This window comes from Dromiciops gliroides, chromosome 2 (assembly GCF_019393635.1).
Source record: "Dromiciops gliroides isolate mDroGli1 chromosome 2, mDroGli1.pri, whole genome shotgun sequence".
In the NCBI taxonomy this organism is placed as follows: domain Eukaryota; kingdom Metazoa; phylum Chordata; class Mammalia; order Microbiotheria; family Microbiotheriidae; genus Dromiciops; species Dromiciops gliroides.
The window spans coordinates 393,442,452-393,453,678 of NC_057862.1; the positions used below are offsets into that span (position 1 = coordinate 393,442,452).

General features: G+C 42.7%; 1 pseudogene; it reads right to left on the reverse strand.

Annotated features, from left to right (window-relative positions):
- Nucleotides 1–9,714: 9,714 nt before the first annotated feature.
- Nucleotides 9,715–9,987, reverse strand: LOC122737986 (annotated as a pseudogene).
- Nucleotides 9,988–11,227: the final 1,240 nt, after the last annotated feature.

Consider the following 11,227-nt stretch of genomic DNA (forward strand, 5'->3'; position numbering starts at 1 on the left):
CACGGGAGGGGCCGAGGAGGGTTCCGCTAATCGAGAGGCCCCGCCTTCGGCCGTGCCCGGCTACTCCTTTCTGGGCGGGGCTGCCCCACTCCCCTCCCCGCCCTCTGCTCTCGGTATCCACTTGGCGCTCGGCTTGACCGTGGCCCGAGGGCTTCCTGTATATCCGCAGACTGGCTCTTTCGGGAAGTCCACTGTCCCCACGGGACAGGTGATTTACCCCGGCCTGGAAAGGTACCTGGCCGCTGCCCCTTCCATCGGCTCCCAACCAGGGTCCGAATTCTGCCACTGTTGTCAGAGAGCTGTGTCGCTTTGGGCAAGTCAGCTAGGTGGTGCAGTGGAGTGGCTGGAACGCTGAGACTGCGGTCAGGAAGGACCCAGGTCAAATTCGACCTCAGACACCTGAGCAGCGTGTAACCCCTAGGCAAGTCACTTAACCTCTGTCTACCTCAATTTCCTCATCTGCAAAATGAGTATAAGAGTAATAGCACCTACCTCCCAAGGTTGTTGTGAGGCTCAAATGAGAGAATATTTGTAAAGTGTTTAAATCATTAGGTAAAAGTTGGCTATTATTAGGTCACTTAACCCTCTCAGGACCTGTTTTCTCATCTGTACAATGAGCAGTTGGACAAGATGGCCTCAGACATATATGATCCCATGATTTTTTTTAACTTAAAAAATGCTCATATTTTAGCAAACACCAAATAAAATGAGCATCTCCATCTATAGCAGAACAAGAGAGGATTGTATGTGGAACTGAATATTGTTTAGTGCTTGCTTTTCTTTTTAAGTATACTGTAAACTAAATTCAATGTGTAGCTTGCAAAGCTGTTGGGCTGGTCTGTGGTTCATTCCCTTTGGCCTTCTGTTGTTTTCTTCTCACTTGGGGAGGTGGGGTGGTGGTGGTGTGCTGTAAGAAATGATGAGCAGGCAGATTTCAGAAAAACCTGGAAAGACTTACATGAACTGATGCAGAGTGAAGTGAGCAGAACCAGAAGAACATTGTACAAAGTAACAGCAGCATTGTGTGATGATCAGCTGTGATAGACTTAGCTCTTCTTAGCAAAACAATGATCCAAGGCAGTGCCAAAAGATTCATGATGGAAAATGCTCTCCACGTCCAGAGAAAGAACTATGAAGTCTGAATGCAGATTGAAAGCAGGCTATTTTCACTTTAGTCTGAATGCAGATTGAAGCAGGCTATTTTCACTTTCTGGCTCCAAAGAAGACATGTAGCATCTACCTCTCTCCCTTCTCTGCAGAGGTGGAGGATGTACCACAAATGATATCAGATCTGTGTTTAGTTTTGCCAAACTATGGGTTTTCCCCCCATCTTTGTTTTTATTTTTTATAAGAAAGGGATTTTTAAAGAGGGAGGAGAAAGAGACTTTTTTTTGCAGCAGTTTCTTCTTTTGTGACATAACTAATATGGACATATGTTTTACATGATTGAACATATGTAACACATGTCACATTGTTTACCATCTTAGGGAGAGGGAAGAAAAGGGAGAGAAGGAGAATGTTGGTAGATGATAGTCAATAGTGGATGGGCTGTATAAATTAGGTGGGGGTGTGATTTCTCTGCTGCTCCCCTCAGCCCAGTTGATAGAATCATAGAATGTCATCACAAAGAATTTTTTTTGGGGGGACAGGGCAATGAGTGTTAAGTGACTTGCCCAGGGTCACACAGCTAGTGTCAAGTGTCTGAGGTTGGATTTGAACTCAGGTCCTCTTGAATCCAGGGCTGGTGCTTTATCCTCTGCACCACCTAGCTGCCCCATGAGGTTTTAATATGTGAACAAGAATAGCATCCTCTGATCCCTTTATGAAGAATAAACATCTTTCTGAGTAAAGAAGGGCACATCTCTATTAACTGAGCAAATAAATTAGCTATGCTCCTGGGAGTTTTTTTAAAACTAAGCCCTAGGAGATTTCAGCCAGATTGCTGTGGGCCTAGAAGAGGGAATTTGTCTTTTATTAGCAATGTAGCTTTGAAGGGGAGCCCCTCTGGCCTCTTTTTGGCGGGTTTTTCCTTTTTTGAACTGTAATTTTCCTCAATATCAGCTTCCTTCAATGGCCCTTTCACAGACCATTTTGGGGTCCCTAGAAAATAAGTGATGCTTGTAGAACCACAAATTTGGACTAGAAGTCAGAAGATTGGCATCTAGTCTCAGTTCTGCCACACTCTATGTGACCCTTTTAGATTGGCTGTAGTTTCCTCATCTGTAAGATGAGAGGGGTGGAAAAAACAATCTGTGCTTCCTTCTAACTGGAGAAACTGGTACCGTTCATATATTCATGCACTGAATAAACATTTACTGAATATCTATTATGTGCAAATTGTTTGAAATACAAAGTTCTCCAGGAACCTACAATCCAGGAGACTGAGATAAGCTGTGCTCAATGAAAGACATATGGGGACATGATTACTCTCTTCAGATATTTCGATCTTTGAATTGGTCTGAGTGTTTCTTTGTACCCAGCATTTTTGGGCTGTGGGTTATGTCTTTCATTCCTCAGGTGAAACTTTCTCCAGATTGTTCAGTTGTACTTCTGGGACATGCTATCCTGGTTACCCTCTCCTGGACCTGATCCAGTTTGTTAGTGTCTCTTAAGATGCAATGGCCAGGGAGCAGCTAGGTGGCACAGTGGATAAAGCACCAGCCCTGGATTCAGGAGTACCTGAGTTCAAATCGAGCCTCAGACACTTGACACTTACTATCTGTGTGACCCTGGGCAAGTCACTTAACCCCCATTGCCCTGCAAAAAAAAAAAAAAAAAGATGCAATGGCCAGGGGACAGCTAGGTAGCTCAGTGGATAGAGCACTGGCCCTGGATTCAGGAGGACCTGAGTTCAAATTTGACCTCAGACACTTAACACTTACCAGCTGTGTGACCCTGGGCAAGTCACTCAACCCCAATTGCCTCACTAAAAACAACAACAACAACAACAACAAAAGATGCAATGGCCAGGGGCAGCTCAGTGGTGCAGTGGATAGAGAACTGGCCCTGAAGTCAGGAGTACGCGAGTTCAAATCCGGCCTCAGATGATTGACACTTACTAGCTGTGTGACCCTGGGCAAGTCACTTAACCCTCATTGCCCCACCAAAAACAAACAAAACAACAACAACAAAAAACCCCACACAATAAGATGCAATGGCCAGCTCTATTTCATTGTTGGGCTTCTATTATGGGCTTTTCATAGAGCAATGTGGTAATGTACAATGAGTCACAATAATTTCATTGCTAAGGTTATATCCTGAGTGTGGTATTAAAAGAAGGACATAGGGGCAGCTAGGTGGCATAGTGGATAAAGCACTGGCCTTGGATTCAGGAGGACCTGAGTTCAAATCCAGCCTCAGACACTTGACACTTACCTAGCTGTGTGACCCTGGGCAAGTCACTTAACCCTCATTGCCCTGCAAAAGAAAAAAAAAAAGGACATAGCCTGTGCCCATGTGGATTTTAACAATTGCTTTTTTTTGCAATAGGAAAGAAAGATAAAAAAGGAAGGAAGGGAGGGAAAGAGGGAGGAAGAAAAGGAAGAAGGAAGGAAGGAAAGGAAAGAAGAAAGGGAGAGAGGGAGAAAAGGAAGGAAGGGAGGGAGGGAGAAATGGAGGGAGAAAAGGAAGGAAAGAAGGAAGGAAGGAAACAAATTATTTGTCCAACAAGTCTTTGGTGTTTCTCATTTCATACCCTTAAGTAATATTTTCCAAAATATTTTTTGCCATCCTCCCTCATACCCACCATTTAATTGGCTTTAACAGGTATAAAAATGGACTTAATTTGGGGGTGGGAGTGAGGAGGTCAAGCATTCTACAACTACCAGTACAAAGGTGTGGAGATGGGAGATGGAGGGTTCTATTATAAGAACACCAAGTTAGCCAGTATAGTGTAACATTTCAACTTCATTCTTTTCTCCCTGGGTTCTGCCTCAGTGTCCACTTCAAATTCCTCTCTCTCTTAATTTTTTTAGTTCTGATCCTCTTTTTTTCAGAGGTTGATACTTTCTGTCTCTGTCTGTATGTGTCTATTCCCCTGGGATCTCTCTGTCTCCCTAAATCAATCTGAGCTGGAAAAATGACTCCTGGAGATTTTTTTTCTTGCATTTTCTGAGGAAGATTTAGTGGGTTGTTTTCTAGATCTTTTTGGAGGAGCAGAGGAAGTAGAACCTTGATGTATTTCTTTCTGTTACTCTGACACACAGTCACTATCCCAATTTGGGCCCTTAATAACTCATTTATTCTCACTCCAATCTAATGTCCATATAGCTAACAAAGTGATCTTCCTAAAAGCAGGTCTGATCCTGTCACATCCTTCCAGAGGTGTGCTGGAGGCAGTTCAAACTGGATCTCAGTAGCTGAATGTTAAATTCTCAGTGTGAACATTTATACCTTGGGATCCTCAATCTATAAATTAGAGCATGATTTATTGTTCTGTTGACTGCCTAGACTTAAGAAAATGTTGGGGAAAATGTTCATAATTCAGATTAAGTTTAAAAGTGTATTGATGAGTACTTTTTGGAGAGCCAGTTGTAAAAAATTTATCAGCACATCCCTGTCTCCTTCCTCCTGCTCAATAAACTCTCATGATTTTTTCTTAGGCCTAGAATCAATCATACCAACTCTTGATATTAAAATTTCTTCTTGGTCCCTTCCTTCTTTTCTAGTCTTCCTACATATTGCTCCTCTCCAGCCCTACCAGCCAACTTGCTGTTTTGAACATACAAGATCTGAGTTCAAATCAGAATTCAGCCATTTAATAGCTGTGTGACCCTGAAAAAAGTCACTTAACTTTGGTCTTCCTCAGTTTTGTCATTTGTATAGTAGGGATAATAATAATACCTATCTTCCTAGGGTTGTTATGAGGATCAAACGAAATAATATTTGTAAAGCTTTTAGCACAATACCTGACATGAAGAAATCAGAGGTCCACATGGAGCAGGCATTTAATAAATGCTTTTCACCTTCCCTTTCTCCCATCTTTGTGTCCTTATATTGGTTCTCTTGCATGTCTGGAATAAACCAGATGAAGAATGAATGGCTTGTGTAATCTGTACCCTTGAAAGGAAAAGGATACCTACATTCATGAGAGATCCATTGAAGTATTAAAGAAGCTAATTGTTAATTAGAAGCAGTTAATTGTTAAATTTATGGCATTTAAAAGAAAATATAGTGCCCAGAAATGAAGACAGTACTCCAGATAAGCTCAGTGACCATCTCAGAGGATAGCAGGACTATTACCTCCCTCATTGTGGGGTGGGGAGAGGGGATGCTGTTGTTCAGTCATTTAGTTGTATCTGTTGCTTTGTGACCCGGTGGACCGTACTACTGTCCATGGTTTTTTTTTTTTCTTTTGGCAAAGATACAGGGGTGGTTTCCCATTTCCTTCTATAGGAACACTAACTTTAATTAATGCAGCATTTGGGATAGACCATATACTGTGATACTGTACAAATAATATATGTTACAGTAAAAACAATAAGTACTTCGGGCAGCCAGGTGGCACAGTGGATAAAAGACCGGCCCTGGATTCAGGAGGACCTGAGTTCAAATCTGGCCTCAGACACTTGACACTTACTAGCTGTGTGACCTTGGGCAAGTCACTTAACCCTCATTGCCCCACAAAAACCAACAAACAAACCCCCCCAATAAGTACTTAAAAGAAAATAGATATGACCAAGATGGGAGGAAAAAAAGGAAACCCACAGTTTGGCAGTCTTGTCACTGGCACAAGACAGTTAAAAACCAGTCAGAGGGCTTCCAGAATCCACAGAAAATATGCATGAGGGCATAAGGGCTATAGCAGGATGATGGGAAGGTTGGACTCTGCAGTGAGCTGGCTATTGCTTGAGGGAGTGAGAGGGAAGAGGAGGGGAGGAGTGGACAGATAAAGGAAGGCCAGGAGCTCAGGTTAAGAAAAACTTCAAGAGAAATGCTTGCTGCTTAGAGCCCAGGGAATGTGGGGTATGACCAAAATTTGGTGAATTAACATGATTGCTCTGAAAAAACCCCAAAGCTGGTTCCAAGGAAAGAGAAAGCAAAATGAGGGGATTTGTAATGGATTTGAAAGGCTGGGGCAGCTAGATGGCACAGTGGATAAAGCACTGGCCCTGGATTCAGGAGGACCTGAGTTCAAATCCAACTTCAGACACTTGACTCTTACTAGCTATGTGACCCTGGGCAAGTCACTTAACCCTGATTATCCCCCCCCAACCCCCCCCCAAAAAAAAGAAAAGAAAGAAAAAGGCTGTGTCATGTAGTGGAAAGAGTACTAGACTAGGAATCAGCTACAACCTGTGTCTCAAGTCCATTATTAAAAGATATGACCTTGGGCAGGTCCCCTCTCCTGTCTGAGCCTTGTTTTCCTCATATGTAAAATGGAGGTGATAGTACTTGAAATACCCGCCCCATTGGCTAGTTGGTTTGTTTTTGGAGGCAGTCAGGGTTAAGTGACTTGCCCAGGATCACAGGGCTAGTAAGTGTCCAAGGCCCCATTTGAACTCAGGTCTTCCTGTCTCCAGGGTCTGTGTGCTATCCACTGTGCCACCTAGCTGTCTCCTATCTCATTGACTTGTAAAGAGGAAAGTAAGTTCTCTGACCTTAAATCTTTATGTAAATATGAGTTATAATAATACAAATTAGACATCTCTATAGGGACAGCTTTAGGCTAGGAGGATGCAGGATGTGTATTTATTTTTATTTTTATTTTGCAGGGCAATGAGGGTTAAGTGACTTGCCCAGGGTCACACAGCTAATAAGTGTCAAGTGTCTGAGGCCAGATTTGAACTCAGGTACTCCTGAATCCAGGGTCGGTGCTTTACCACTGCGCCATCTAGCTGCCCCTGATGCAGGATGTATAAAGAAGGAAACAAGCATTTATTAAGAGCTTACTGTGTACCAGGCACTTTAGAAATATTATCACATTTTAGTCTCACAACAACCTCAGCAGGAAGGTGCTTTCATTATCCACATTTTACAGATGAGGAAATGGAGTCAGGCAGAGATTAAATGACCCACTAGACACAGCTAGTGAGTGTCTGAGGCCTATTTTCTTTTTTTTTCTTTCTTTTTTTTCTGAGACCCATTTTCAACTCAGATCTTCTGACTTCTGGTCTAGCTCTCTGTCCACTGTGCTGCCTTAATGGCCTCTGTGAGATCTTTTGATCTGGCTATGGGGTAGAAGGGGAGGCATGATATGGTATAATGGAAATATGGAATGTGGCATAATGAAAAGATCACTGTTTCTGGAGTTGGAAGACTTGAATTCAAGGAGATTTTGTTGTTGTTGTTTTCTTTTGGAGGCAACTGAGGTAAAGTGACTTACCCAGGGTCATACAGCTAGTACGTGTGAATGTGTGTACTACACTTGAATTCGGGTCCTCCTGACTCCAGGGACTTGTTGCTCTATTCACTTTGCCATCTAGGGGCTCCTTTGATTTCATATTCTATTGTATGAATTTTAGCAAGTCAATTTTCCTTCTCTGTACCTTAATTTTTGTTTCAGTTGTAAAATAATCTGAACCACCTACTTTTTTTTTTTTTAGTGAGGCAATTGGGGTTAAGTGACTTGCCCAGGGTCACACAGCTAGTAAGTGTTAAGTGTCTGAGGCTGGATTTGAACTCAGGTACTCCTGACTCCAGGGCCGGTGCTCTATCCACTGCGCCACCTAGCTACCCCAGAACCACCTACTTTTACAGGTAGGTGGCACTGTGGATAGATTACTGGGCTAGAGTGAGGAAGGCTCATCTTGAGTTCAAATTTGACCTCAGGGGCAGCTAGGTGGCGCAGTGGATAGAGCACTGGCCCTGGAGTCAGGAGGACCTGAGTTCAAATCCAGCCTCAGACACTTGACACATACTAGCTGTGTGACCTTGGGCAAGTCACAACCCCAATTGCCTCACCAAAAACCAAAACAAAACAACAACAACAACAACAACAAAAATTTGACCTCAGACAATAACTGGCTGTGGGACCTTGGGCAAGTTGCTTTACCCTGTTTGCCTCAGTTCCTCATCTGTAAAATGAGCTGGAAAAGGAAATGGCAAACTACTCCCGGATCTCTGCCAAGAAAACCCCAAATGGGATCACAAATATTAGGACTCAACTGAATAACAACCTTACAAGGTTGTCATCAAGAGAGTAAGTGGTGAATCTTAAGGGGTTCTATAGATGTAAAATGCAATCAAGGGTGTAGGGTAAGAAAGGGTAAATAGAAATTCAAGTTGTGAGGAGGAAGTTTTATAGGATATAAAAGAGGTTTATGAAGGAAGTTCAGGATCAATTTGATAAGTATCTTCTCCTTCACCCATTTAATCAACTTGATGAGATTACAGGATATGGTTTTTTGTCTAAGTGTGACTCAAATGGAAGTAGAGCTTGCTATGGGGGCACAGCTAATCCTCTAATTGGTTCCTAGTGATTGGGCTGATGGCATATGTGAGGAATTCTCAAACTTTTTGGCCTCAGGAACCCTTTACACTTTTAAAAGTTGTTGAGGACCTCAAAGAGCTTTTGTTTATGTAGGTTATAATTGTTGATATTTACTGTATTATGCGGCAGCTAGGTGGCGCAGTGGATAGAGCACCAGCCCTGGAGTCAGGAGTACCTGAGTTCAAATCCGGCCTCAGACACTTAACACTTACTAGCTGTGTGACCCTGGGCAAGTCACTTAACCCCAATTGCCTCACTAAAAAACAAAAACAAACAAAAATATTTACTTGTATTATAAATTAAAACAGATAACAATTAAACATATTTATTAGCTCATTTAAAAAATTTATTAGTTCATTAAAAATAATAATACCAGAAAAGTAGCCAACATGGCGGGCAGAGGAGGCCAGATTTGCTGTTCCTGAAGGAGGCCTGGTCCAAGGACCCGGTGTTGATGGTGTCCTTTGCCATTGGAACTATGACTCTGCTCTTATCTCCATTAAGCCCCTATCCTATACCAAGCATGCAACCATGATCAACCAAGCTACACCTTACAGCTACCCTGTTCGAGATGATGGCAACGTGCCTGACATCCCCAGCCACCCTCAGGATCCTCAGGGTCCTTCCCTCCAGCAGTTGACGAATCTGTGAATCTTCCATCTGTTTTCCCCTTTCCCCCCAAATAAATGTCCTTGTCTCATCCCCCCCCAAATAACAACAGCAAATCTATTATATGTTAACATTTTAATTAAAAAGTAGTTATGTTTTCCAAAACAAGAAAAATTAGTGAGAAAAGTGGCATTGTTTTACATATCTTTGCAAATCTCTTTAATGTCTAGCTTAAGAGAAGACAGCAGGATTGTCAAATCTGCTACTGCATTCAATCTGTTGTGATATGTTGTGGGTTGAAGTATATAAAGAAAATCTGGTCTCACACAGATATGTAGTTGGAAAAGGGAGGAATATTTAAATAATAAAATAGAATCTTAGTATTATTCTTTTTTGTTTTATTTTGCAGGGTAAGGAGGGTTAAGTGACTTGCCCAGGGTCACACAGCTAGTAAGTGTCAAGTGCCTGAGGCCGGATTGTGCTTTACCCACTATACCACCTAGCTGCCCCCTTAGTATTATTCTTGTGTGTGTGTGTGTGTGTGTGTGTGTGTGTGTGTGTGTGTTTAGGGTTTATTGGGGACATGACTGATTACAAGGAGTCAAGACCAGCTGACATTTGCCTGTAGATTCGAGGGAAACAGCACAGATGAGGAGGCTTCCCAGAACCTGGGTTTACTTGAAGGTATGACTTTCAACTCCTCCTCTTCCAAAAAGCCTTTGGGCCCAAACATGGCTGCATAGCACAGATGGTTACAATAGGGCTTTCCTCCATGCTCTGCATGGCCTCCTGATGTCAGTGTCTTTCCACATTTTCCACATTTCAGGCAGGGGCGATGCCAGTCCTTCCCCAAGGATATCACCCTTTCAGCAAAATAAACTTCTTTCTTGCACTTGGGACACTTCGGCATGTTGGCAAGACGGAACGAAAAGGCTCGGGTAACGGAACTCTAGGTCCCCTTAGTATTATTCTTTTTTTTTTCTAAAATAGGTTTATTTTTGTATTTATTTATTTATTTTATTTTCCATTTACATGTAAGGGTAGTTTTCAACATTCATTTTCATAAGATTTAGAGTTCCAAATTTTTCTCCCTCCCTTCCTCCCTTTCCTCCCCCCTCCACAAGATCGCAATCAGGTTATATATGTACAATCCACAAGTGTTCTTCTTATCAGTTCTTTCTATAGGGGTGCATAGTAAGCTTCCTCATTAGTTCCTTGGGATTGTCTTAGATCATTGCACTGCTGAGAGTAGTTAAGTCATTCACAATTGCTCCTTGAACAATACTGCTGTCACTACGCACAGGGTCCTCTCAGCTCTGCTCACTTCACTATACATTGATGTTCATTAGTCTTTCAAGGTTTTTCGGGGATCATCCTGTTTGTCATTCCCAGTGAATTCCTTTCACCCCTCAATTTAACTCTAAAGGTGTTATCATCTAGCTAAGTGACACAGTGGACAAATCATCACCCCTGGACCCAGGGGGATCCCAGCCAAAACTCGGCCTCAGACACAAGACAGTCGCCCACTGTACGACCCCAGGTATGTCCCCCCAGCTTCAATTTTTTTTTTATGGTTGGTACTATTCTTAAGAAAATAGTTTTTGACTTTGTGGACCTTCTGAAAGGTTCTTTAAGACTCCCAGGGGTCCTTGGACCATACCCCTGGTATGGGTCATTGAGAACATTATGGCTGGATACTGACCCAATTCTGTTCTAGTGCATGCTGATGAATTTTCCTTCCTTACTAGACTTATGTGAGACTCCTCCTCTGTCAGGACTTTTTCCAGGCACTTCAACAATTCCTTTCTCAGGTGGGAAGGATGGAGTTGTAAGGCTAACTGATCCCAACCTACCCTGGCCTAGGACTTTGCCTCAGGGATCAGCCTCTACCTTCAGGGCTGTGGTGGAAGAGAGTAAGAGTTCAGTAAGGTAAAGGAGGGCAGGGAGTGTGCTCTTTGGACAAGACCATCAACCTGGTGGGCTCTTAGGGCTGGAAGACTCCAGCCAAATTAGGAATGGGAGAATGGGGGAAGGGAAAGTAGAATGGCACCTTGCTCTGTGATATTACTATGAGTTCCTTACCTAGTGTAGGTGGAAGGTGATGAGAGTAATTTTTAAAGTTTCTTTTTCAGGGGGAGCTTAATGAATCTAATGGGCTATTTGAGTGATGCATGTTTCTGTATTTGT